Here is a 24,657-nt window from a genome sequence, read left to right on the forward strand (position 1 = left end):
TAAGAAATGTGTAGCTTTCAAATTATTTTTCCTAGCCATGACTTTCCTCAGCAATCAATCAATAAAATAGATTGCCGGTTTTTCATAGTGGTAGATTCTAAAAGAAAACACAAAATGAGTAAATTGTCAGTGTGGTTTTGTTTCAAGCAGAATGACTTTATAGAAGTGGAAAATATGTAGGAAGTGGTCCTCATTGGTGGAAAGTTAATTTATGTTTCAGCTTAATTTATTACCTGGAGATAAATTCCTTTATCGATCATCTAGTTACACATTATTTGGAATAAAAATGAGGTAGCACTGAGGTTTATTACCTGGCATGGCTCGAGAAGGTATGAGTGCCTACTCAAATCCGTTCTCTTACTATCATCAAAGCTTGAACTTTGAGGTCCTAAGTCTAAGAGTCACAAGAAAGCAGTGAAAAAGGATGCCTTGAGAAACTTTTTTTTAAAATTTTTTTAATGTTTTATTTATTTTTGAGACAGAGAGAGACAGAGCATGAACAGGGGAGGGTCAGAGAGAGAGGGAGACACAGAATCCGAAGCAGGCTCCAGGCTCTGAGATGTCCGCACAGAGCCCGACGCAGGGCTCGAACCCACAGACTGTGAGATCATGACCTGAGCCGAAGTCGGATGCTCGACCGACTGAGCCACCCAGACGCCCCAAGAGAAACTTTTTTTTAAATGAATAATATTCTTGTAGCTATGAGATTCTCTATGTTGGAATGTTAGCCAGTTTAGGGGGTAGATATGTACAATGTCTGCTGAGCGAAGGCAAATACCAACTGAGAACAGAACAGAACAGAAAAGGTCTATTGACACAAAATGTAAAGAGACACCTTAAATCAAATAAGCACACTAATTTATATTTTACCTTGTAATAACGTTTGGAGGAGTGAAGCCAAAAGCAACAATGCATCACTGGATTAGTACAATTTCCCTTAAAACAAAAAGTAGAGTGAAAACAGAAACTATACCGAGCCATAATGGGCCGAACACTAAAATGGGTATTTGTGTGTGTGCATATTTATGACTTCTATCAAATCCTTCTTAGAGATATGTGGTCCTGCAAGACCAGAATGTCAAAGGAATGGATTCTCTAAATGGTGTCTAATATGTGATGGGCCAAGGCTTGAAGCTCCCTGTGTCAGACCATCTACAGACAGAAGCCACCTTCATGAGTCTGTGGGACAACAAAGAGATGCACTGAAGCCATTAAACAAATTATTTGAGATGTCTTGGAAGTAACAGTTTTCTCAGTGCAACATGAATTTAAAACAAATATGATTCCAGCGCTCTGAGAACCAAAGCTAAATTCTATTATTTGCATATCAATGGGCTCATTTCGTCATTTCCACATTGTTAAATACACATTGAAGTCTTCATTCAATTACATATCTGATTTTAAATGAAGTATTGATATTCTTCAATTTCACACAAAATAGCAGCCTAGGACTCTATCTGCTTTATGCTGTTTATTTGCCCTAAGAACTCTAATAATTATATACATGAATATCTGTACATAAAAACATTACAATGTGTATTGATTCGTTTTCCTCTCTTCCCTCCAAGAATGTCAACTCCTTAAGAGCATAGGCTTTCTTAGACAGATACCATATGGTTTCACTCTTATGTGGATCCTGAGAAACTTAACAGAAACCCATGGGGGAGGAGAAGGAAAAAAAAAAAAAAAAAGAGGTTAGAGTGGGAGAGAGCCAAAGCATAAGAGACTCTTAAAAACTGAGAACAAACTGAGGGTTGATGGAGGGTGGGAGGGAAGGGAGGGTGAGTGATGGGTATTGAGGAGGGCACCTATTGGGATGAGCACTGGGTGTTGTATGGAAACCAATTTGACAATAAATTTCATACATTGAAAAAAAAAGAGCATAGGCTTTCTTGTTTGCTCTACTCACAGCAACTGGCACAATAGATGAATGAATGAACTGAAAAATTAAATAGTTAAGTGAATATGACTGAGAAAGAGCCTCTGAATCTGAGGCTAAGGGCAGATGCCCCAGACCAGTCCTCTTCCCAGGCAAGGTGCTGGAGAGAAATTCCATACTCAGGCAGGCTTCAAGACAGGAGACAAAAGAAAGGAGTCTGAGCACTTGACTCTAACAGCCCTGAGATCAGTGAACTCTAGACAGGAAAAACAGAGGCTATTTGGAAAACGTTTGAATTTTATCACAAGGTAATGCTATCATACCAAAAGCAGACCACAAGAAGCTATTGAGACTGGCAGTGAAAAAAGAGTTTCATTTTATAACTACTCCACTAGGAAGAAAGTGATGATGTAATGTATCATTGTATTGATTGATTGATTGATTTTTTATTTTTGAGAGACAGAGAGAGACAGAGAGAGACAGAGAGAAAGGGAGACACAGAATCTTGAGCATGCTCCAGGCTCGGAGCTGTTAACACAAAGCCCAACACCGACCGGGCTCGAACCCACAAACCGTGAGATAATGACCTGAGCTGAAGTTGGACACTTGACCCACTGAGTCACCCAGGTGCCCGAAAGTGACGATTTAGAACATGTGGGCTTTTGCTAGCTTTGGTCACAAGGCCAGCAGAATGAAAACTGAACCCAGCAGGGAGGGGATAAAAGAAGAAAGAAGGGGAAGAATAATAGATAAGGTCCCTCCAGTTACTTTGATAAGGCATAAAAAACACAGTAAAATGTATAATTAATACAGAAACAATACAATTTTAAAATAATTGTACACTCATGTAGACGCTGTGTTTGCTTTTGGCTAAACGTAAGACAGATGGGGTACTTCTCGGTAGTGGTTTTGTTTCTCACAATTCCCTAAGTTCTGAATGTGACGGAACAGGGAGAGCAATCCCTTGGTGGAGACTAAGCCCCTGAATAAAGGAATACCAAGACCTCAAGGACATGACGCTTTGGGTGTGAAAGGGAATGTGAATGCAGTTTCCTCCCTGGTTGATAGGTTGGATCATCCAGCTACACTTACCTTAAAAAAGACAAAAATGAACTTCACACTCACACCTTTTCAACAGCTCAGAGTATTAAGGGCATGGCGGGCGCCCCCTAGAGGTACCCAACACAAGAACCCAGAACCTGCCTAGGCAATCTCCCTCACCCCACCCGTGTGTGCTCCTGTGCCTCTGTGTCCCTTACAACCAGCCGTTTAATTTCACAACAGATTGTTTTCAGTGAGTTGTATTCTCTAGTATTTTTATACATTGCAAATATAGAAACAGGTCATTAAGCTGTAAGTTAAGTGAAACTCACATGGATGCCCGTAAATTAAAGATCCATATAAATATGACAATCTGTTTATAGCTAAAAATGGGAAAATATCCCATCTTTATTTTACTTTTTAGAAGTTGGAATAGTTTTGCCTCATGCAAAAAATGTCTTTAAATTGATTTCTAAGCTTACAGGACCAAATGATTTGGCTTTTTTTTCCCATTAACTGTCTACTATTGGACTTAAGAGAAATGTCAACCTCCTGTTTTTACACTTCTGCACCAGGGAAGATATCTAAGAATCATTGATATTTTGTAGTTATTTATTCCAGTAACCTATTTACCTCAAGAATGATCCAGCTTTAGGAAATAAAATAAAAAAGAATGATTCAGCTTTAATATTTACCAGGTTTTTGTCCCCTCTATATTCTACTTACTTTGGGAAGACAGATATTTTGAGGAAATAAACAGGTTTTGCTATTTCTGTCCACACTTCTAAAGTAACAGAGAAAACTGTGTATCTTAAGTTATGAATTCAATGTGTATGCAAACATATAATATTATGTATTTTAGATGATAAAATATTCAGAATTTATAAATCTCTTGAATAAGAGTCTCTTAAGGCTTGCTCTATTAAAAACTAAAGATATCCTTTGTACTGAGCTTATAACTTTGGAACTTCAAATTGCTAAAAAATTCCCAAGAGGGCTACCAAGGAAGTGGGGTGGGGCAGGGCTCAGCCAAGTATACTGCTCGTCTTTATATCTGACTGAGAGGTTATCAGACAGCTAGAAATAGGCAGAGAATCAATTAGGACACCACCTCATCTGAACTTCTGGACCAAATTCAATTCTGCCAAAATATCTAAATTGATAAATCATAAGTCTCTATATCTGCTTTCCTCCCCTTGGGATCTTTTGGGAACACATTACAACAACAGATCTTTGTAATTATGAATGACTTACATGAAAATTTCTATGGTGAAGAGATTAGAAAATATGCATATCTACAATTCTTATTGTGTAAAGATTTACATAAAGGGACTTGATATAAAGGAAGTGTTTAGTTGTTTACCCCTTGAAATTCTAACTACATTCCTCTTCTGCTCCCCATTAACTGATTCATATGCAAATCTATTTACATCCAAGTCTGAATGGTCTATGTCAATGCTGTTTTAACAGAACATAAAGAAAATATAAATAAAAAAAATAATGCAGTACAATTTTAAATTAAACGGAAATAAATTATAAAATGCTGCCTGAATATTAAACACACCAAAAAGAAATTCATTTGGGGGAAATTAAGAACGATTTAGATATTTAGATAAATATTTAAATAGAAATATTTCTATTTCTAGAAATAGGAATTAATTTCATTTGAATATTTGCAATGATTATCATGTAATGCTATTTGAAAGTGATGAATTTCATATATAAGGATAGAGGGTTGGTCTTTTCTTGTTTAGGCTTAGTTTTTTTTTCTTCAATGTACTACTATACGAAAAGAAAATCAAATTGTACATACTCCAGGAAAAATGATAACTTATTTCCACTCAATAATGGAAAATAAATAATTTTTACTTTATCACCTTGTATGTTTTTGTTTGTTTATTTTGTAATTCCCAACGAGAATTCAGTCTCCTTTTCCACAACCAAGATTTGGTATTTAAGGATTCCATTTGGAATTTTTGTCCATGTCACTGGTATTTTAAACACCATACATTTTAGGCAGCTTTGTTGAGTTTTGATTGTTGAGTTTTAATTGACACACAATGTATTTCACATATGTAAAGTATGTAATTTGACAAGTTTAACATATGTAAATGCCATGAAATGGTCATCACCACCAAGATAACAAATATCCATCATCCCCAGAGGCTCCCCTATCTCCTCTGTCATTATAAACTAGTTTATGATTTCTAGAATTATCCACCCATGGGAACATAGAACATGTGCTATTATTTTTGTCCAGCTTTATCCACTCTGCTTGATTATTTTGAGATTTAGCCACATTGTTGGGCATATCAAGATTTTATTTCCTTTTATTTTTTAATATGCTGTTGAATTGACATACCACAATGTTTATATGTTCATTGACTACTGATAGGTGACATTGGGTTGTTCCTCATTTGATGCTATTACAACTAAAACTGCTGTGAACATTCACATACAAATCTTTATGTGAGCATATGCTTTTATTTCCTTTTTAAATTTTATTTTTTACATTTATTTATTTATTTTTGAGAGACAGAGAGACAGAGCACAAGTGGGGGATGGGCAGAGAGAGGAGACACAGAATCTGAAGCAGGCCCCAGGCTTCGAGCTGTTAGCACAAAGCCCTACATGGGGCTCGAACTCACAGACCGTGAGATCATGACCTGAGCTGAAGTCGGATGCTCAACTGACTAAATCACCCAGGCACCCCTGCTTTTATTTCTTTTAGGTAAATATTTAAGAATGAAATGGCAGGGTCTTATGGTGGGTATAAGTTTATTTTTTTTTAATTGCCAAATTGATTTCTAGAAACCATTGTGCCATTTTATTAATTTTAGATTTTAAAACATTTTTAAATGTTTATTTATTTCTGAGAGAGAGAGAGAGAGCATGAGCAGGGGAGGGGCAGAGAGAGAGGGAGAGAAAATCTGAAGCAGGCTGCAGGCTCTGAACTGACAGCACAGAGCCCAATGCGGGGCTGGAACCCATGAGCTGCGAGATCATGACCTGAGCTGAAATCAGACGTTCAAGCAACTGAGCCACCCAGATGCCCCATTAATTTTAGAATTTTTAATAAGTGTGTAGATGGACCTCATTGTGGTTTTAATTTGCATCTCTCTAATGATGTGGAACATGTTTTGGTGTTCTAATTTTTTATCCGTGCATTTTTTGGGGGGTAGAGTGATTGATATTTTTCTTCTATTTTATTGGGTTCTCTCCTTATTGAATTGTCAGGGTTCTTTATATATTCTGAATACGTGTCCTTTTTCAGATGCATGACTTGTAAATGATTTCTTCTAGATGCTGGTTTGACTCGAATCCGTTTAATTGTATTGTGAGACTATAATGGGATACGGTCTATCTTGTTAAATGTTCCATATGGTGCACAAGACACAGTGTCTCATGAATAATGTTTCCAATAAGCTATATATATTAATATAACTACATCACAAAGAGAAGTCCAGTTACTGTGTAATATGCATCAGTGACTTGGATCATTGAAAAATCGATGACTCTCCAAATCTAGGAACTCCCATATTTTTACTGCTAGCACAGTTAATCACCAGCAAAGTAAAACTGGGGAGAAACGGTCCTTGATGTGAGACACACCCTTGTGTAATATCAGTTCTGCTAATCCAGTATAATTCTGTCTACTTCCCTTACAGGCATTGGAGGGGAAATAACACCTCCTCTATGGATTGTTAGGGAGACTGAATAATGTCACTGATGTGTAAGTACTCACCACATTCTAGGTACTTGCTAATATTATTGGTAGCTTATTCAATTCTGCCCCAAACATGAACACACAAATAGATAATTCGCATAAGAAAAAAAAAAGTCAGACAGATGTGAATTGCAAAGTATCTCAATAAGCTAGTTGGGAAGATCAGCCATGAACTGGGTATATAAAATCAGAATATCACAAAGAGATGCTCACTCTCTTTTCCTGCATACAAGAAAGACTGCTATTAGTCAAATCCGTACAGGGAAGAGTCGCCTTAGCCTCCTGGAATAACTACTTGGAATCCTCAAGGACTCTAAAAAATTCTGATACTTTATCTGCAATGATGTAGGTCATAAAAAAATGATCCTGAGAAACTTGAGAAGCAGATATGAGAGACTGCATAGATAAGCTTTTTAATACATTAAATATATTTGAATAAATAGTTCTTAAAAATTAAAAAAAACACAATATGAACAAATGAACAATACTTTATGTATTGTGAAAATAAATAAAATCCTGGGGAAAACCACTAAGGTTTCAAAATACCATTCATATAAGGGAGAGCAAGGCACTTCACAGTCAAACTTTAACAGTACTCAATAGTATCTTAAAATAAAATTAGAGAAAGATTAACTATTGAGCCAACCCACATCATTTTTTAATCTTTCACTTATTGAACAATTGATTAAAGTAACAAAACTCATTTTCGAAATATTGCCCTTGGTAATACTGTTTGGACGAAGGGAATACACAGACTCAGAGAAATGCACGAGGTACTCACTAAATGGAAAACACAGTCGAAGGCAGTCTCTGGTCTTTGGAGTGAAAAGATCACTTGGATTAACTTAAATGATATGCAATTAACGTGATTATGAATCCTTAGCAAAGGGTTTCAAAATAAAATATTGCCAATTATCAAGTTACCCCGGAAAAAAACATAACCGTTTTTCATAAATAGAGATGAAAAGAAGAAAGCTGATGTACCACTAAATATATCTGTTTAAGAAGTAGGATGAAGGCCATAGAATGTCAAAAGTATTCAAGAACTGGGGCACCTGGGTGGCTCAGTTGGTTAAGCGCCCAGCTTTGGCTCAGGTCATGATCTCGTCATTCCTGAGTTCAAGGCCCGCATCGGGCTCTGTGTTGACAGCTCAGAGCCTGAAGCCTGCTTCGGATTCTGTGTCTCCCTCTCTCTGCCCCTCCCCCACTCACACTCTGTCTCTGTCTCTGTCTCTCTCTCTCTCTCTCAAAAATAAATACACGTTAAAAAAAATTAAAAAAAATCTTCAAGAACTGTGAGATTATCTGACTGAGTTTAGCATCTAGCTTGGCACATACAACAAAACAAAATGAAAAAAAACCAACATGTAAATAAGATTTAACATTTATTATTTTTTTATTTTTTTATTTTTAAAAATTTTTTTTTACCGTTTTATTTATTTTTGAGACAGAGAGAGACAGAGCATGAACGGGGAGGGTCAGAAAGAGGGAGAGACACAGAATCGGAAGCAGGCTCCAGGCTCTGAGCCATCAGCCCAGAGCCTGACGCCGGGCTTGAACTCACGGACCGCGAGATTGTGACCTGAGCTGAAGTCGGATACTTAACAAACTGAGCCACCCAGGTGCCCCAAGATTTAACATTTAATGAAGAATGAAGCCATGCACTCGTGCTTAAATATATGCCTGGCACAATGCACCCACACTCGTGCTTAAATATATGCCTGGCACAATCCACCTACAATGTGGAATTCGTGCTCGTATTAAGTTGGGGAAAACACCGGAGGAAGGTTTCTGGGCCCTACGTGCTGAATTAGTGGAGAGAACATCTCTCACAGGTTACCTGATTGGCCATCACAAATCTTTAGAAAGTCAAGGGCAGAAGAATAGAACCATCCATGATATGGAGAGGAGGTAGCACACTACCTGAGACACCATTTGTATGTGTTTATTGAAAATATTCATAATCTCCCAGCATCATATACAGGGTTGGACTGGCATAGGTGATCATCGAAACTGACTCTAGTTTTGACTTTCATGCTTAGAACTGCTCTCAAAAGATTTTCTTGCAACTCATCTGGACCTAAAACTTTCTGTCTCTGAAAGATTACAGCTGTAAAACATCCAATCTTAGATGAAACACACCTTCACTTCTCCTTAATTATACATTAAAAATATGAAAACACTTCTTCATGGTCAAAAAGATGAACAAGTCAAGAAAGGAAAGGGAGTGTGTCAGGAAAACTGCTATCAGAAAGAGGGACAACATCTCATAGTAGAAATGAGTGTTCCTTTTGACACTGATTCACTACAGGAAATAGAAGAGGGGATTGAAAAATAAATAATTCACACTGGCTACAAAATTCATGAGACAACTGAATATTATTTATGAGCTTCTCTCATGTCTTCTGGGTACCAGAGCACCACTTCTAGTCTACCCAACACATCAGTATGTCTGAGAAAGATGGGATAGATTTTAGATTGCCATGCTGAGAGAAGGAATAAGAATTTCGGCTTCTCACTTGCAAATCAGCCTGATAGAACAAGTCACCTTGCAAGTTGGGTCACTGTATTGAGAGAATGGTGCTCACACTCGATTGAGCATAAAAGCCACCAGACACAAGGATTCAGGTCTAGTGACCCCCACTTCTGATTATTACTGCTCCTACAGCTGGCTAGTACAGAGAACAGATGAGAAATAGTCATTTCTAGTCTATGAGATTTGTAAGATGACAGTAGAGTGACAAATGCAGACAAACCCACAGAAGGAAGGTTTGTTATGTGAGAGAGGATAACACCAACAGCAGAGTATGGTCTCTTGCCCTGATATATCCTTGAGGACTGTGAAAGCTCCATCACAAAAAAAAAAAAAAAAAAAAAAAAAAAAGAAAGGAAAGGAAAGGAAAGGAAAGGAAAGGAAAGGAAAAAAGAAGAAAAGAAGGGGAAAAAATTCTTATCAGGGAGAAGGGGGCTCTAAATTGTAGCGTTTTTGTAGTGTCATAAGCATCCTCTTACTGAGAATCTAGCTGAGGAGTGAATCTTCGCAGAGGACCACAGAGTGTGCCTCATTCTTCACAGCCAATGGACCTCAGAGTCAGACTTCACCACAGGGAAGGTGTGGGTCACCCCAAGCACCTATTCAAGACCACAGACCACTCAGATTTCAGATGAAAAGACTCAGGGCAAGAGGAATGTCATTAAAGAGTAGAGGAAGCTGAGCGCCTAAAGCCACATTTTCTCTTATGTCATCGTGAGGTCGGTACAGTTACACTATCCTCCATGCAGCTCACTCTGCACACCGCCCCCCCCCCCACAAACACACACAATGAGACCTTCTCTAAGGGAGAAGCGGGAGGAGAGGGTGGTGTCACGGAAACACTCAGTTTTTCATTTTCGTTTGTTTTTATCCAAGAAAGACTGGAACTGCACAGTTGGGAAAATTAAATTTGGATTGGTTTATTTATTTATGGGTTTCTTCCTTCTAACTAATAAGATATGGAGGCTTAAGATGTAGTTCATAATAGTGACATCCTAGGGAGAAGGAATTTTCATTTTCTCTGAAGATCCAACGCTCAATTTTGTCAATAAAATCACGTGATCTAACTATAAGAATAATGTAAATTCATGAAGGATAATGTGACAAAGGAAAACACAATTGCCAAATTAAAAATGAAGAAAAAAACAATAAATAACAGTTGGAAGAAGGGACACAATCATCTACATTAATAGAAGATAAGGCAGTAAAATTTCCCAGAAATTCAAAGTAATAGGGCAGAGAAGAAAGCAACAAACAAGGGGAAAAAGTGATGGAAAACTGATCTGGAAGACTCATTCTAAAATTAGAGAAAGTAAAGAAAAAGGGAGAAGAAAAAAAAGAACATGGAAAAAATAATTATAAAAGAAACTTTCCTAAAGAAGATTGCATTTAAAAAATTGAGTGTCTCCAGACTAACCCAATGAGTGTTACACAAGACATATCCTTCTGGAATTTCCAAATGTTAATGACAAAGAAAGAAATTTTTGAGAGGGAAAAACACCCAGATAAGAATTAGACTGCCCCCTAAACTGTCTACATCATTAAACACTGGGATTTATTAGACAACCATATACAGAACTCATAAGGGGAAAAAGTTGCAGCTTGAAAATGTTATTCCAGCAAATATGTCATTGTGCTAAGAGAAAAGACATTTTGAGGTATACAAGGAATCAGAAATAAAAGAACAAGTTATCCTTTCTAAAAACTCTACATGAAAAGAAAGGTAATTAATAATCAAGAATTTAAAAATAATAAAAATATGTGCCATGATGCCCTGAACGTGAGAATTTTAACAATGCTTATGTGACTGCTATTCATTCACTGTTTATTAAGTACTTACTAAGTGCTGGACATTTTGTTAAGCTCTTTAGTGATAGTTACATAGTCAATCTGTAGTGAGTTCTTTGGGGTAAGTACTCATAGACCTAATTCCCTGCAGATGGTCTCACTGATGGCTTACAGCTGTTGAGTAACTTCTCCTTGAGCAGCATAACTAACCTGTGTGTGTGTGTGTGTGTGTGTGTGTGTGTGTGTGTGTGTGTGTGTGTGTGTGTATTTCTGTGAAAAGGTTTATAAATATTAGTAAAAAAAATAAAGTTTATAACCTCAAATTAATAAATACTAAAAAGGAGTTGGTAGGTACACATTTCTATTCCTCATTTTACAAAATGAAGAGTAAAAACTTCCATGATTATATAAAATACATGAATCCGTATTTTCACTGGCAAAAATGTTATGGGATTTCTGGATATGGGCAGAACTCCAAGGAGGCAGTCAACTCAAATCAGGTTCTGGACAGATGCTTAGGATGTAACTTTATAGGGAAGAAAACCAGTTTAAGAATTCTAGATAAGCTATTTTGTTGTCATCAGTCGAACACATGTGCTCTCAATGCAGCCTTGCATGTCTGATCACTGCAAAACCAAATGTATAAGAACATTGTGGTCTGCTTCTCTTAAGAAGACACCTCCTTTAATAAATTATCAATTTCTTAACAGGTACTTTTGTAAAGCATATGCCTAGGACATGGCCACTTGGGATATTTGGATTCAGAGTGCTTTATTTCATCTCTCTATTCTCAAAAAAAAAAAAAAAAAAAAGAAAGAAAGAAAAAAAAACAAAAACAACTTGGTCAATCCCACTAGAAAAAGTTTCCTTCTAGCTGGGGAGAGGACATTAGTACAAAACAGAGTCAGTGGAAAACAATGTGCATTAATAAAGTAATGTACTGTTCAGTGCTATTAGAAGACAAAGGATTTATAACGTGTAGTTATTTACAGAGTGTACATGATGAGGGTAAAATGACTTCGGGTTAGTGAGGTTGCAATGGGTAGGAGAGAAGTTAAAAATCAGGTTTGAATGAGCCCTCAAGTGGTGGGCGGTGTGGATGTAGACGAATCGGGAAGTCACCACACAAACAACAGAAGCCAACGCAAAGGTAACGTGGGCTGGCCACACTTAGGGGTGGATGATATAACCCAGAAAAAGAGACACACAGAATCAAGGGCTAATTCAGACTGACCCAGAGGTTGAACTTCGAAGTCAAAACATTCTAGAGTTCAAGCATCTGGTATGTTATTATTGTCTGTATTGCAACTGGTAACTAACATGATATGAGATGGGTTTTTATTTGGATTAAAATCCAGTTATCCTAACCGCCAACTAGAAACCTAGCTCCGTAAAGAAATGAAAGATATGACACCTGAATGAAGGATCTTTGTAATGAAACATTCCAAAAATGGGACGGGTGGAATTAGCCAAAGCAGTCACCTTCTGCTTGGTTAATATCCTCTGGGCTCGCACATAAGAAGGAGTCAATGTCAAATATTCCAAAAAGGTCTGTAAGCCTGCCTCACGAAGCACTGATTAAAAGAACTGAATACCAAATGTAACCAACAGATTTCCTTTTCATTTATCTGTTACTGAGAATACTAAGTATTTCCTTATCTCCGCCACTTTCAGAAGCTCTCTTGCTATGTGCCTATCTATCTATACATATTCATCACTCTGACAGCAGCATCAAGAATAAAAATTCAGATAAGAAAACATGATGTGCATTGCTTTATCTTTTAAATATGGGACATACATAAAAATAGACATACAAAGACAGCCCCTTAGAATGAACAGTAAAAATAAGCACACCGTATCTTCATTTTTATCCTGATAAGCATACAGCAATGGCACATACCCATCATTTGGGTTGGGGATATTCTTAATTCCTCTTTCTTCTCCTAAAAGTCAATAACAAGAGAGCACATCTAAAAGGAATCCTAGATTTATTGCCTCGGCGATTCCACTTCTACAGATTATTCATACCCACCGCCACCCAGGCAGTGAAAACACTGGTCCAAACACACAGAAGACTTAAGTCATAGCAATTCTTGAGCTGAGCGTCTGGATGGGCCTTCATTGGAAACTCAGACAAATACCTCAAAGACAAGGGACGAGTTCAATACTGAGTAAATTCTTTCTTTTACAGTTACGGTACTTTTATAATTCCTGTTCTCTGAATAACACCTAAAGAAAGCTTTGCCACTCTGCATTCCTTATTGGATTTCATTCATGAAACTAGTAAACCTATTTTAAAGTTTAACTGTATTATACCACTAATAGGATTCCTGAAGAAGGCAAAATCTGGATTAATTGAGATTGTTTTCTTGCAAAATGTTTTTCTACTTTTGTTATCAACCATGTCAAGGATTGAAGGAATAATTAGTTCTTATTATTTTAAGGTACAGGTCCCTAGAAAAGACAAGCTTAATATGTTCAGAGCCTTTTTTTAAAATTACACATATTATTCTACTGTTCTCCTAAATTTATATGATCAACAGTGATAAATTAATTGAAAAAAAATCTTATGGTATCAAAGGGTATTTTTCAAGAAGCAAAACAATTGATTATAAATACAAATTAATTATTTTTCTTTCAACTTTCAAGTTTGTTATATTCAATTACAAATACGTGTATTCGCACCTAATTCCACCTCCCTCCAAAACCAGAGGAGAAAAGGCTGAGACACACAAGGCTTAAAAAGATTCCAGATTCTTCTCCCCAGCTGTTGACTTCTTTGGAAGTCCTGGAGAGAAGCTAAAGTATGCAAACATGACTAAAATACTCAACTGTGATGCTTGTCCCTCGATTCATTTCTGAGACTAAGATGTAATAACTTGCTTTCTGAGCAATAAAGTAGCTCTGGTCCTTGTAACTGGGACCCCAAGTCACTCCAACAAGACCTTTCAAAGTCACCCGTTTCCTGGCATTCAACTCTCGGAGGAGCCATGGGCTCATGGCGGGGGAACTGGGGGTGGGGGGCAGTCACCGGCACTGCCTTCTCCTGCGACAACACATCTCTGCCCTGCCCACCTCCTTCCTTTCAGCAGATGCACAGCCAGAAATGTGCTGACAAGGGTGTCTTCAGAGAGAAAACAATGCCAAGAGAATGGGTTTACACCTCAAAATGCTTTTGTTGTTAAATACGAAATTTGCCTTCTATGTATATAAAGGTATAAACAAAATGACTACATTAATCTATAGTCTCAGATAATATGTAAGTTCAATTTGACATTGCTCACTTTATCATGACTCAGAGAAAACAACAGAACACCTGAGAATAAAGAACTATGCGTTTTTTTGAGTGGATTCTTTTCACTTTGTTAACACTGCTCCAGACTCCCAATTTCAGATTTCATGTTTCTCCAGACACTGGTGAGTTTACACTTCCCCTGCTTTTGTCCTCGCAGAGGTTGGGGTTGGACAGGTGTTTCTGCATGAGGTCCTTATAGTGGATCAATGCCACATCACAGCTGCCTCATGATGCTTCACAAGGAAGTCTTTGTTGGACGGCACAGAAACTAAGTCAATCAAATGTGTTTATCTTGCTGCAAACAACTAATATTCAAAAAAAGCACCAAATGGTAAATATCTCATTACATGTGAGTTTTCAAGAAAACAAGAGAACAGTCACAAATTGCCAACATTATCGATGATGACCGTAACTTGCATCCCCACACCAACAACTGACATCTGATTCTCTTTATGACATACAACTCCCAGTTACTCAACTATTGACGAGAGTCTGTGTAAGTACACCTTGAAATAAAATAAAATGCGCGGTACCTTACCTTATTTGTAGGTCTTGTGCACAGTATTCAGGAACATGACACTGAAAATTCCTGTAAATAAAAAGAATTGATGAGTCCAAGGCACTTTCGAAGGTGAGTCTGAGCAATAGTTACACAATTACGGCAAAACGATCAACCACCAAATATTTCATTACAACTTCTGGTAATCATACAATTTTTATACAATTTTTATAAATCACCCTACCGACTCTCAAAAATATAATGCATGACTTTATCATTAAAAATTGTTATTTCTAATTAAATTCGCATTAACAATACTTTCGATGTATTTTAGCTCCAGATACGATTGGATCATTTGAAAGCTAATTCTTCCAATTTCATAAGGAATATGGAGATGATGCATCAGGAATGTTGTGGTTAGTTTTGATAAACAAGATGTTTTAACCAGTCTGGGTGCTAAATAAATTTAAATATATATACTCAACACATATACAGTGGTTACACCTGAGGAATCAAAGCATTTACATGAAAAGTCCTTCTTCCTATACATATTCAATATGTTCATTTAATCAAAATGCAAGGGTAGTATATTTTGCATTGCAATGATCTGGCTTTTTGGAAAAGACTGAAATTTTAAAAAAAGACTGAAATAAAGTTTGGGGAAAATAATTGAAACATTAATAATGTGTTTAGTATTATATCTCCCATATTGAAAAATGTAGTTTATCGTGCTGGCTTCGGGACAAGGTATCTAAGTGAATATTTGGGACAAGATAACTAAGTTATCATCTAAACTAATATTAACAATATATTTTCTTTAAATCTGTCAGTTTTTTAGCAACTTTAACTTTTCTCAGTAAATGAGACACTGGAAGTAAAATACCCAATTCAGTGCTGAGAACGTGGGAGACTTCTGGAAAATAAAGTGAGAGTACAGTTCCAAGCAAACCAGAAGAGAAGTATTTTATATATTTAATATACCTTTAATATATAAGGTACATATTTATAAATATAACATATCTTTTATAAAATACATCTGTAGTATATAGTAGAGCATAATATATGATAGGCAGTATCTTTAATAGATTGATAATATATGAGATTATGTTTAATTCTAAAAGTAACCGATATAACACAGTCACCTTTTCTAAATGCAGAAGTGGCAAACTAAAAGTAGATCCAGACATATTGGTTAATACTAAGTGTTTTAATATAAAAACAAGATCACATATAATAGAATAAGATCACATCAATGATCTCACACAATCAGAGAAGTAGAAAGAACCTTGGAGGCATGCAGAATGAACCCCTATTTTGGGAGGTATAAAAAGATGTCCTGAAAGTCAGGGTACTATTTAAGGTCATGTAGCACATCTGCACGACAGCTGGAATTAGACCCCGTCATAAAAGGAGTACTGTCACTTTAAAAGATATTACATGAAAAGAAATTCATCTGTGTGAAGTTCCTATAAATAATTCACTTGCTGGACTTAGAATATTTATTTGTGGAAATCAAATGAATATAAAGTGAATCTAAGTTATGCCCCAATATGTTAAAATGATGCACAGGTCTGATGCTAAAATTGTTCTCTCAAGATGTTTTAAAAATCTTTAGTATTTTCCAATTTTATTATTCATCAGGAGGATACAAAAATAAATGTTCATCTATGATTCAATGGTGCTATCTTTGTTCTTCAGCTGCACAAAAATGAGAAATATAGATTTCTAAGTTTGTAAGTCCATAACCAGAATTGTTTTACTGTTAGTTTATAATTGAAAATAATTTAATGTCTATCTGTATTCTTCACATAACCATTTATCCAAAAATTGACGTATTTCCAAATATGAATTCTCAGCGAAAACAGAAAAACTTCTGAGGTTCTTAAGTTTGCTGGGTTATTGCTATTAAGTGCATCAACATTTAATGTGTTCATCGAATACATATTTATTGGTCACTCTGTAGCTTGTGCATTTGGCATTTTCCTAGTCACCTGGAATATAATGGCAAGCAAATGTTTTAAAAATCTTGTACTCTGGCAATTATAATAAAGCAATACACAGTGAATAAGCAACAAGCATAAAACAAGGAGGCTATATGTTAGAAGGTGGTTAAGAATGAAAAACGGTCAGGGAGGGAAAGCGGATTGTGAGTGGGGCGGTAGTAACTTGCAATCCCGAATAGGGTGGCCAGGGGAAGATTTGAGCAAAGCCTTAAAGTCTTTGCTTAATTCATCTAAAGTCTAATAAAGCTTGCTAGCTTTTGGTTAAGATACTATCTAAATTAGTAAAAATAATTAAACTTGTTTGAATTTCAAAAAGAAGAGATTAATTGTTCTGTTACATTTCCACAGAAAAATATCCGTGTACTTCCCATTCTGCAGACATCCTTAGGACTGCCTTTGACATGCTGTCGCTTTTATTACTATTGTTTCACACAAACACATCACCAATCCGTATCCCTGTCTGCTTCAATGAGGAGGGTATGTATGGAGATGGATAAAATGGCAGCAATACGTCACTCAAGGAATCGGGTCACTGCCGTGGAGGAACATGGGATACAACTTAATTCTACGTGACTCAGTTCAGTTCGTGCCTCTGTCCCAGTGCAGGAAAGTTCTCTCACAAAACATCCTGCCTTCAGAATAACCACGCTAAGAAGCTCCTTAGAAGCCCTCCCCTTTAGCTCGTCATGAGAAAATTAGGGTGGTGTCAGTCATCATAGAGTGTTTTGGTTGCTTCAGGGATTAATTAGTCAAAGAGGCAGCACAGATTTTGATATCCATTAAGATATCATTTGTGCTCTAGGCTTTGTGATGACAACCATCAAGTGGATGTTAAAATAGAACACAGCAACAGGTGAATGGGCGGTGAAGATTTCCTCAATTGTTCATTTAGTGAAATTTTTCCTGCACAGACTTATCAGGCAGTATGAAGCCTCTAGGAATTATCTCTAGAACTGCCTTCAAATCTACATTTCAGTGTTTATAAGAGGTAATTTTATCATCTCATGATGATATACATGCCAGTAATCTAATTTATCCAAGAATATGGATTATATGGGCACCTGGGTGGCTCAGTTGGTTAAGCGTCTGACTTGGGCTCAGGTCATGAGCTCATAGTTTGTGAGTTTGAGTCCCGCATCAGTCTCTGTGCTGACAGCTCAGAGCCTGGAACCACTTCAGATTCTGTGTGTCCCTCTCTCTCTGCCCCTCCCCCACTCACTCTCTGTCTCTCTCTCTCAAAAATAAACAAACATTAAAAAAAAAATTAAAAAAAAAAAAAAGACTGTGGAGCTCAATCCCGCAAACCGTGAGATCATGACCTGGGCCCAAATTAAGAGTCGCAGGCTTAGCCGACAGAGCCACTCAGGCCCCCAGACAAAATCTTTTTGATAATACTCCACATTCTGTAAAAAGTTGATAAACCCCAGTCACAAATTCACCAACAACAGTTTAATGTAACTGAAACAAAGCCTCTCTCATTTATATCACGACAATAGATTACATTTTATATCTCGATATTGAGTTGTTGGGGTTAATCAATAACCTTCCACCTTGCTTTCCTGTACCCTCAGGTACATCAAATGTAGATGCAGGTCTTGCTACCTTATTTAAGGAGCAGGTAGAATGACGCCACCAACCAGGAGATGCGGTAACTGCAACGGTAAAATCTCACATGCCTTCACTGGGGGAGCACAGTTCCCCACTCCCTAGAGGTGGTTGTCAATCTGCTCTCAATGTACAGTAAGTTCATTGCAGGTGTAGGCTCAGCAGCGCTTGACCATTAGGTCCTTGTTCCCATAAACTGAGAGGGAGGGAAGGAGCCTGGGCTTTAGACAGCCCCAGACGCACACTTGTGTGCTGAGCTCTGCTCAGTGCTCTGGGATTTGTGCACTTGGCTGAGCTGCCTCACCTCCCCGACTTGCGGGTTCTTCTTTCAGTGTATTAGGAGGGCTATCTTTGCAGCACACAACCCAGCTCCCTCAACAAGTAATAGCTTGTATCTCTCATCTTGGGAATTATACTTCCTTCTCTTCTTGGACAAATACCTGTAAGTATTTTCATTGCCCTTCCCTTACTCAAATTCAGGGGGGTGGGGGGGAAGTGTCCTTCCTAAAGATGTCAGTGGGTGGTACCAAGGAAGAGAGGTGGGTGTTTGAAAGCAGGAACATCCGGACAGCAAAATGAACACTGTGGCGTGTCTTGGGTGGGAAGTGGCTACATCATCAAACAGCTGAAGATGCGAAAGTAAGATATCAGACTGTATAACCTGCCAAGTGTTTAACTTAACGGTCGCAAAGCATAATGAATCATCTCCACGGGAGTGGAAGCTAACTTCTTTATTCATCGGTGAAGGAAAATCTGTAAAATTCATGGCCGTTCAGACATCCAAATAAAATGGCTAAGAACCTTACAGTGGCTTTGTCTCATCTCCAGACTGTTCTTCTGTGTACAGGCTGCATATGGGACTGTTCCTCAAGAGCAAAAATGAAATTTAAAACATACAAATAAAAATGAAAGACAAAACAGAATTTGGGCAAAGTCATATTTGCATAAACACAATGTTCTGCACATCTTCCTTTTATGGCAGCGTTTCAGCAGTTATTTAAGTGATCTAGCCATTTGTGTGGACAGAAATGAAGCGCAGGGTCCCTCCCGAGTTGCCAATAAAACCAGGCTGCCAAGCCGAGGTGTACAATTGATAATAGGGGGGCCTTTATCCTCAGGGCTCTTGAGCCAATCAGATGGCATTACTGTGATGGCACAAATAATAGTCACCTTTTCTGAACATACGTTTGCCCACTTTTCAATTTTTTTTAATGTTTATTATTTATTTTTGAGAGAGAGAGAATATGAATGAGGAAGGGTAGAGAGAGAGGGAGACACAGAATCCAAAACAGGCTCCAGGCTCTGAGCTGTCAGCACAGAGCCCTACTTGGGGCTCAAACCCACCAACGGTGAGATCATGACCTGAGCCAAGGTCGAACACTTAACCGACTGAGCCACCCAGGAGCCCGTTTGCCCATTTTTAATTATGATGCTATTTTATTTCTTTCAACAAGAAATTGATGCCCTCAGTTTATCACTTCTATTGAATTTGATACAGGTCAGAGAAGTAATTTCACGCTTTCAAATTAAAGATAGAAACAAAACAAAACTAGAAATCCTTGCCCTTTGGGGCTTTATTCCCCTTCTTCATTTTAACTTTAACTTTGCAAAATTGTTAGGTGATCTGCAATGGAACTACATTTAATGTTATTTTCTTAGAATTATTATATTTTCATTTTAAATCTTAAGGTGGAGGAAACTCTGAAAGAATTGATTTCTTGCCATTTATGTAAGGCTGCACTTTAGATGGTACATCTGGTAGAATGTTACCCATTTAAACATAACCAGAGAAAGGGATAACAAATTACAAGTCTATCTTTGACTGTACAGCAATTTATTTTAATGACTATTCTAAATATTTTCCCTCCTAAATTAACCTGGTGTAAGTTTAATGATACGGTGATTAAAAAAAATCTCGCATTGAAACAAAATCTACATAACAGAGCGGCAAAATAGTTTCATAACCATTCCAATTAGAAGTTCCACCAAGCTACATTTGAGATGATACAGCTACATAACAGCATAATGGATAAGAAGAGAGCGTTCCTTGCCTTGCTCTGCTATCAAAGTGGACTATGGCCTCTGGTGACTCCAAGAAAAACTAAAAATAAACTACAAATCAAGTAGTAGCTTTGACAAATCATGAAAGAATATCCAGTGGAAAAAAGACAGTCTCTTCAGCAAATGGTGCTGGGAAAACTGGACAGCGACATGCAGAAGAATGAACCTGGACCAGTTGCTGACACGATACACAAAAATAAACTCAAAATGGGTTAAAGACCTAAATGTGAGACAAGAAACCATTAAAATCCTCGAGGACACAGACAGCAACGTCTTTGACCTAGGCCATAGCAACTTTTTATTAGACATGTCTCTGGAGGCAAGGGAAACAAAAGCAAAAATGAACTACTGGGACCTCATCATGAAAAAAAGCTTCTGCACAGCAAAGTAAACAGCCAATAAAACTAAAATGCAACCTACTGAATGGAAGAAGACATTTGCAAGTGACATATTTGATAAAATGTTAGCATCCGAAATCTATAAAAACTTATCAAACTCAATGGCTGCAAAATAAGTAACTCAGGAATGGCAGAAGATATGAATAGACTTTTTTCCAAAGAAGACCTACAGACATCTAATAGACACATGAAAAGATGCTCAACATGACTCATCATCAGGGAAATAATACAAATCAAAACCACGATGAGATACCACCTCACACCTGTCTGAATGGCTAAAATCAATGACCCAAGAAACAACAGATGTTGGCAAGGATGTTCCCACTGTCGGTGGGAATGCAAACTGGTGCAGCCACTCTGGAGAACAGTACAGAGGTTTCTCAAACAGTTAAAAATAGATCTACCCTATGACCCAGCAATAGCACTGTTAGGAATTTACCCAAGGGATACCATAATGATGATTCAAACAGGCACAGGAACCCCAATGTTTACAGCAGCACTATCAGCAATTGGCAAACTATGAAGAGAGCCCAAGTGTTATATATACACAATGGAATGTTACTCAACCATAGCAAAGAATGTAGTCCTGTCTTTTGCGACAACATGGATGGAGACAGACAGTTTCATGCTAAGTGAAGTCAGAGAAAGATAGGATATGATTTCACTCATGTGTGGAATTTAAGAAACAAAACAGATGAACATGTGGAGGGGGGTAGTAAAAGAGAGAGAGGGAAACACACCATGAGAGACTCTTAAAGATAGAGAACTATGGGTTGATTGAGGGAGAAGAGTGAGTGATGGGTACGAAGGAGGACATTTGTTGGGATGAGCACTGGGTGTTGTATGTAAGTGACGAATAACTCATTTCTACTCCTGAAACCAGTATTATACTACATGCTAACTAACAGAATTTATATAAAAACTTGGGAGAAAAAAAAAAAAAGATCTTTAGGACTATTCCAAAATTTGTTTATCATGATCCCTGTATTTTTCCCAAAACTTTATTATACAGTTTTATTTTTAATTTTAAGCATCAGAATAATTATGGAATATATGTTTTCGCATGTAGTATTAGTCTGCCTGGAAGAGAAATGTAGGTGTTCAATTTTGTGAAAAGGGGGGTATACAGTACTGTGCACTCCCTCTGAGAGTGAAGAAATTCCCTTTCTAAACAAGCTTTCTGTTTACCTTTCTGTAGTACTACCAGCCGAGGACAATCATATTTTCATACAGGAATTCAAATGAACAAAGAAAAAAAAAAGTAGTAGAGACTGTGAGAGTGAGTCTGTTCTAAACCAGGAAAAGGCATAGGCAGGCAGCTCCTTGAATATTTATAAAGTCAATTTATTTACTTTTATTTTTTTAATGCTTATTTATTTTTGAGAGAGAGAGAGAAAATGAGCTGAGGAAGGGCACAGAGAGAAGGAGAGAGAGAATCTACGTAGGCTCCGTGCTGTCAGCACAGAGCTCAACTCGGGGCTCCAATTTATGAACCAGGAGATCATGACCTGAGCCAAAGTTGGACACTCAACCGACTGAGCCACCCATGTGCTGCTGTAAAGTCAATTTCTTAAACCTCCATTAGCCACTGCTATAAAATACCAAAAGAATAAAGTTCATGTAATATTCTTTCATAACTTGGTGATGTGTTTAATAGATTGAAAGTAATTGATAATTTTATCATAGAAAGAACCACGGTCAGAAAAAAGAAAACAAAAACAAAAATAAAAAACCCTGCTAAACCTATTCATTCATTAAAGTACAAATCAAAAAAACAAAACAAAACAAAAACAAAACAAAAAAAAAAACAAAACAAAAAACTGAATGATTTTGAAGCCATCCTCAAGCCTGATCACATCATTCCAGTCCCCAACTTTCTTAGCTGTGATAAATTTCCATGTGCTGTTTCTGGTACTGTGGCTCATTACAAGGGCAAGTGGTAGTGTGGAGGCAACCCAAGAGGGTGGATGTACAGAAACAAAACAAAACAAAACAAAACACAATACAAAAAGGATTAGGATAAAATATGGGGGAGATTTATTTATTTTTTTTAATGAGCTTTTGCGGGGCGCCTGGGTGGCTCAGTCATTTAAGCCTCGGACTTCAGCTCAGGTCATGATCTCATGGCTCGTGAGTTCAAGTCCTGAATTGGGCTCTGTGCTGACAGCTCAGAGCCTGGAGCCTGTGGTTTTGGCCCCACTAAGAGGCAGGGATCACTACCACTATGTCAGACTCCTATGAGGAAAGCGGTGCTCAGAGCTGTCTGAGGTCCCATAGTGCAACAGTAAGTGGCAGAGAGGGTGTCTGGCCTCGAAGCCCAAGCTCTATTCTCAGCTGTACAAGTGCCATTTTTCAGAGATGTTGTTGACACAGTGAAATAGAAGAACTATACCCAAAGCATTTCTTTTCCTTTTTTTCTTCTTTTTTCTTTCTTTCTTTCTTTCTTTTTTTTTTTCCTTGAGCAAGGATTTAACAAAAACTTGAAGTTGGACACAGGCTTTAAACCCTTCAATTCTTTTAGCCATTATTTTGTCATCATAACACAATATTGTATTCCTTTCACCAAAATGCACAAAATCCTAGCATAACCAATGGTTTCAGTTGAGAAATTATGTAATGAACGCAGCAAATGCAGTTTCCAAAATGCTGTCAAAGAAACAAAATCATGCGATTATAAATTCTTCCACGTCATCTTTCATTTCTAATGCAATGTGTATTTCTGGATTATTTCTGAGGCTTAGCAACGGTTCAGACAACATCAGATTACTTGCAAACATAAGGAATCTCAGGTCCTAGGACAGTCTCAGGGAGTCTGAGAAGGCAAGGCTTTTCAAGGAAACTAGGTCATGGAAGAGAGTACCGCCATAATCCTTAGAAAGCTGGACGCCATTGTCTTTTCTAGAAGGATATGTGGTACAATTCTCCCCTGTGGGGAAGCAATAGGGATAGAAATCTCTGGCTCAACCAAAGCTGTTCTGTTGGAACTATGTTGCATGTATATTAAGAATACAGAATTTGCTCCCTCTCAACTTTTCATTTTGAATATAATAAGCCATTTGAATGCAGATTAACAGATTTACTTTCTAAATATACTCAGATTAAGCTAATTTGGCCAATCCAATTCAGCCTCCCACGTGGTGACAATGCACAATCCAGAGGTTTTAAAAAAAGGGAAGTCACTAATGAGGACAAAGGAGGAAGAGGCACCTCTGACCCTCCACCCCAAGGTCAGACTCAGCTTCCTGCCCATGCCAAACTACCAAAGAACTAAACCCAGTACTCCCTATGCAGCAGTGGACAGAAATCAAAACCCGGTGGTTCGGAATTTCCCAGGTCTCAAAGAGAATTCGATGCCTAATTTGTATTGAAATAATGTCAGAATATTATCCACATCAGTGAAAGTCCATGCCCTATCAACAGTGGGGGACCCCGGTGTCCTTTCTCTCCAGACATGGTCTTTAACACACAACCCTGGGGCGTCTGGGTGGCTCAGTGGGTTAAGCGTAGGACTCTTGATTTAGCTCAGGTGGCGAGCACATGGTTTGTGGGATCGAGCCCCCTGCGGGGCTCTGCACTGAGCATGGAGCCTACTTGGGATTCTCCCTCCCTCTCTCTGCCCCTCCCCTGTTCAAGCAAGCGTACACGCTATTGCTCTCTCGTTCTCTCTCTCTCAAAATAAACTTTAAAATAAAATAAAATAAATAAAATAAAATAAAATAAAATAAAACACAACTCTATCTACAGGGGGCAAAAATTGATTAGGTCATTTTAGTTTCCTCCCCACTTTATTTACTTATTTAAAAATTTTTTTAATGTTTATTTATTCTT

The 24,657-nt window shown here is 37.6% G+C and overlaps 1 protein-coding gene across 3 annotated transcripts in view; it reads right to left on the reverse strand.

Moving 5' to 3' along the window:
* PCDH15 (protocadherin related 15) overlaps window positions 1-24,657 on the reverse strand; it is a 1,703,323-nt gene that overhangs the window by 997,394 nt on the left and 681,272 nt on the right. For all 3 annotated transcript variants that reach the window (XM_078434112.2, XM_078434113.2, XM_078434110.2), the window contains exon 3: window positions 14,802-14,852. The gene's annotated coding sequence lies outside the window, so the exon portion shown is untranslated. The remainder of the gene's footprint in view (window positions 1-14,801; window positions 14,853-24,657) is intronic.

The sequence above is a fragment of the Panthera onca genome, chromosome D2 (genome assembly GCF_046562875.1).
Source record: "Panthera onca isolate mPanOnc1 chromosome D2, mPanOnc1 haplotype 2, whole genome shotgun sequence".
NCBI lineage: Eukaryota > Metazoa > Chordata > Mammalia > Carnivora > Felidae > Panthera > Panthera onca.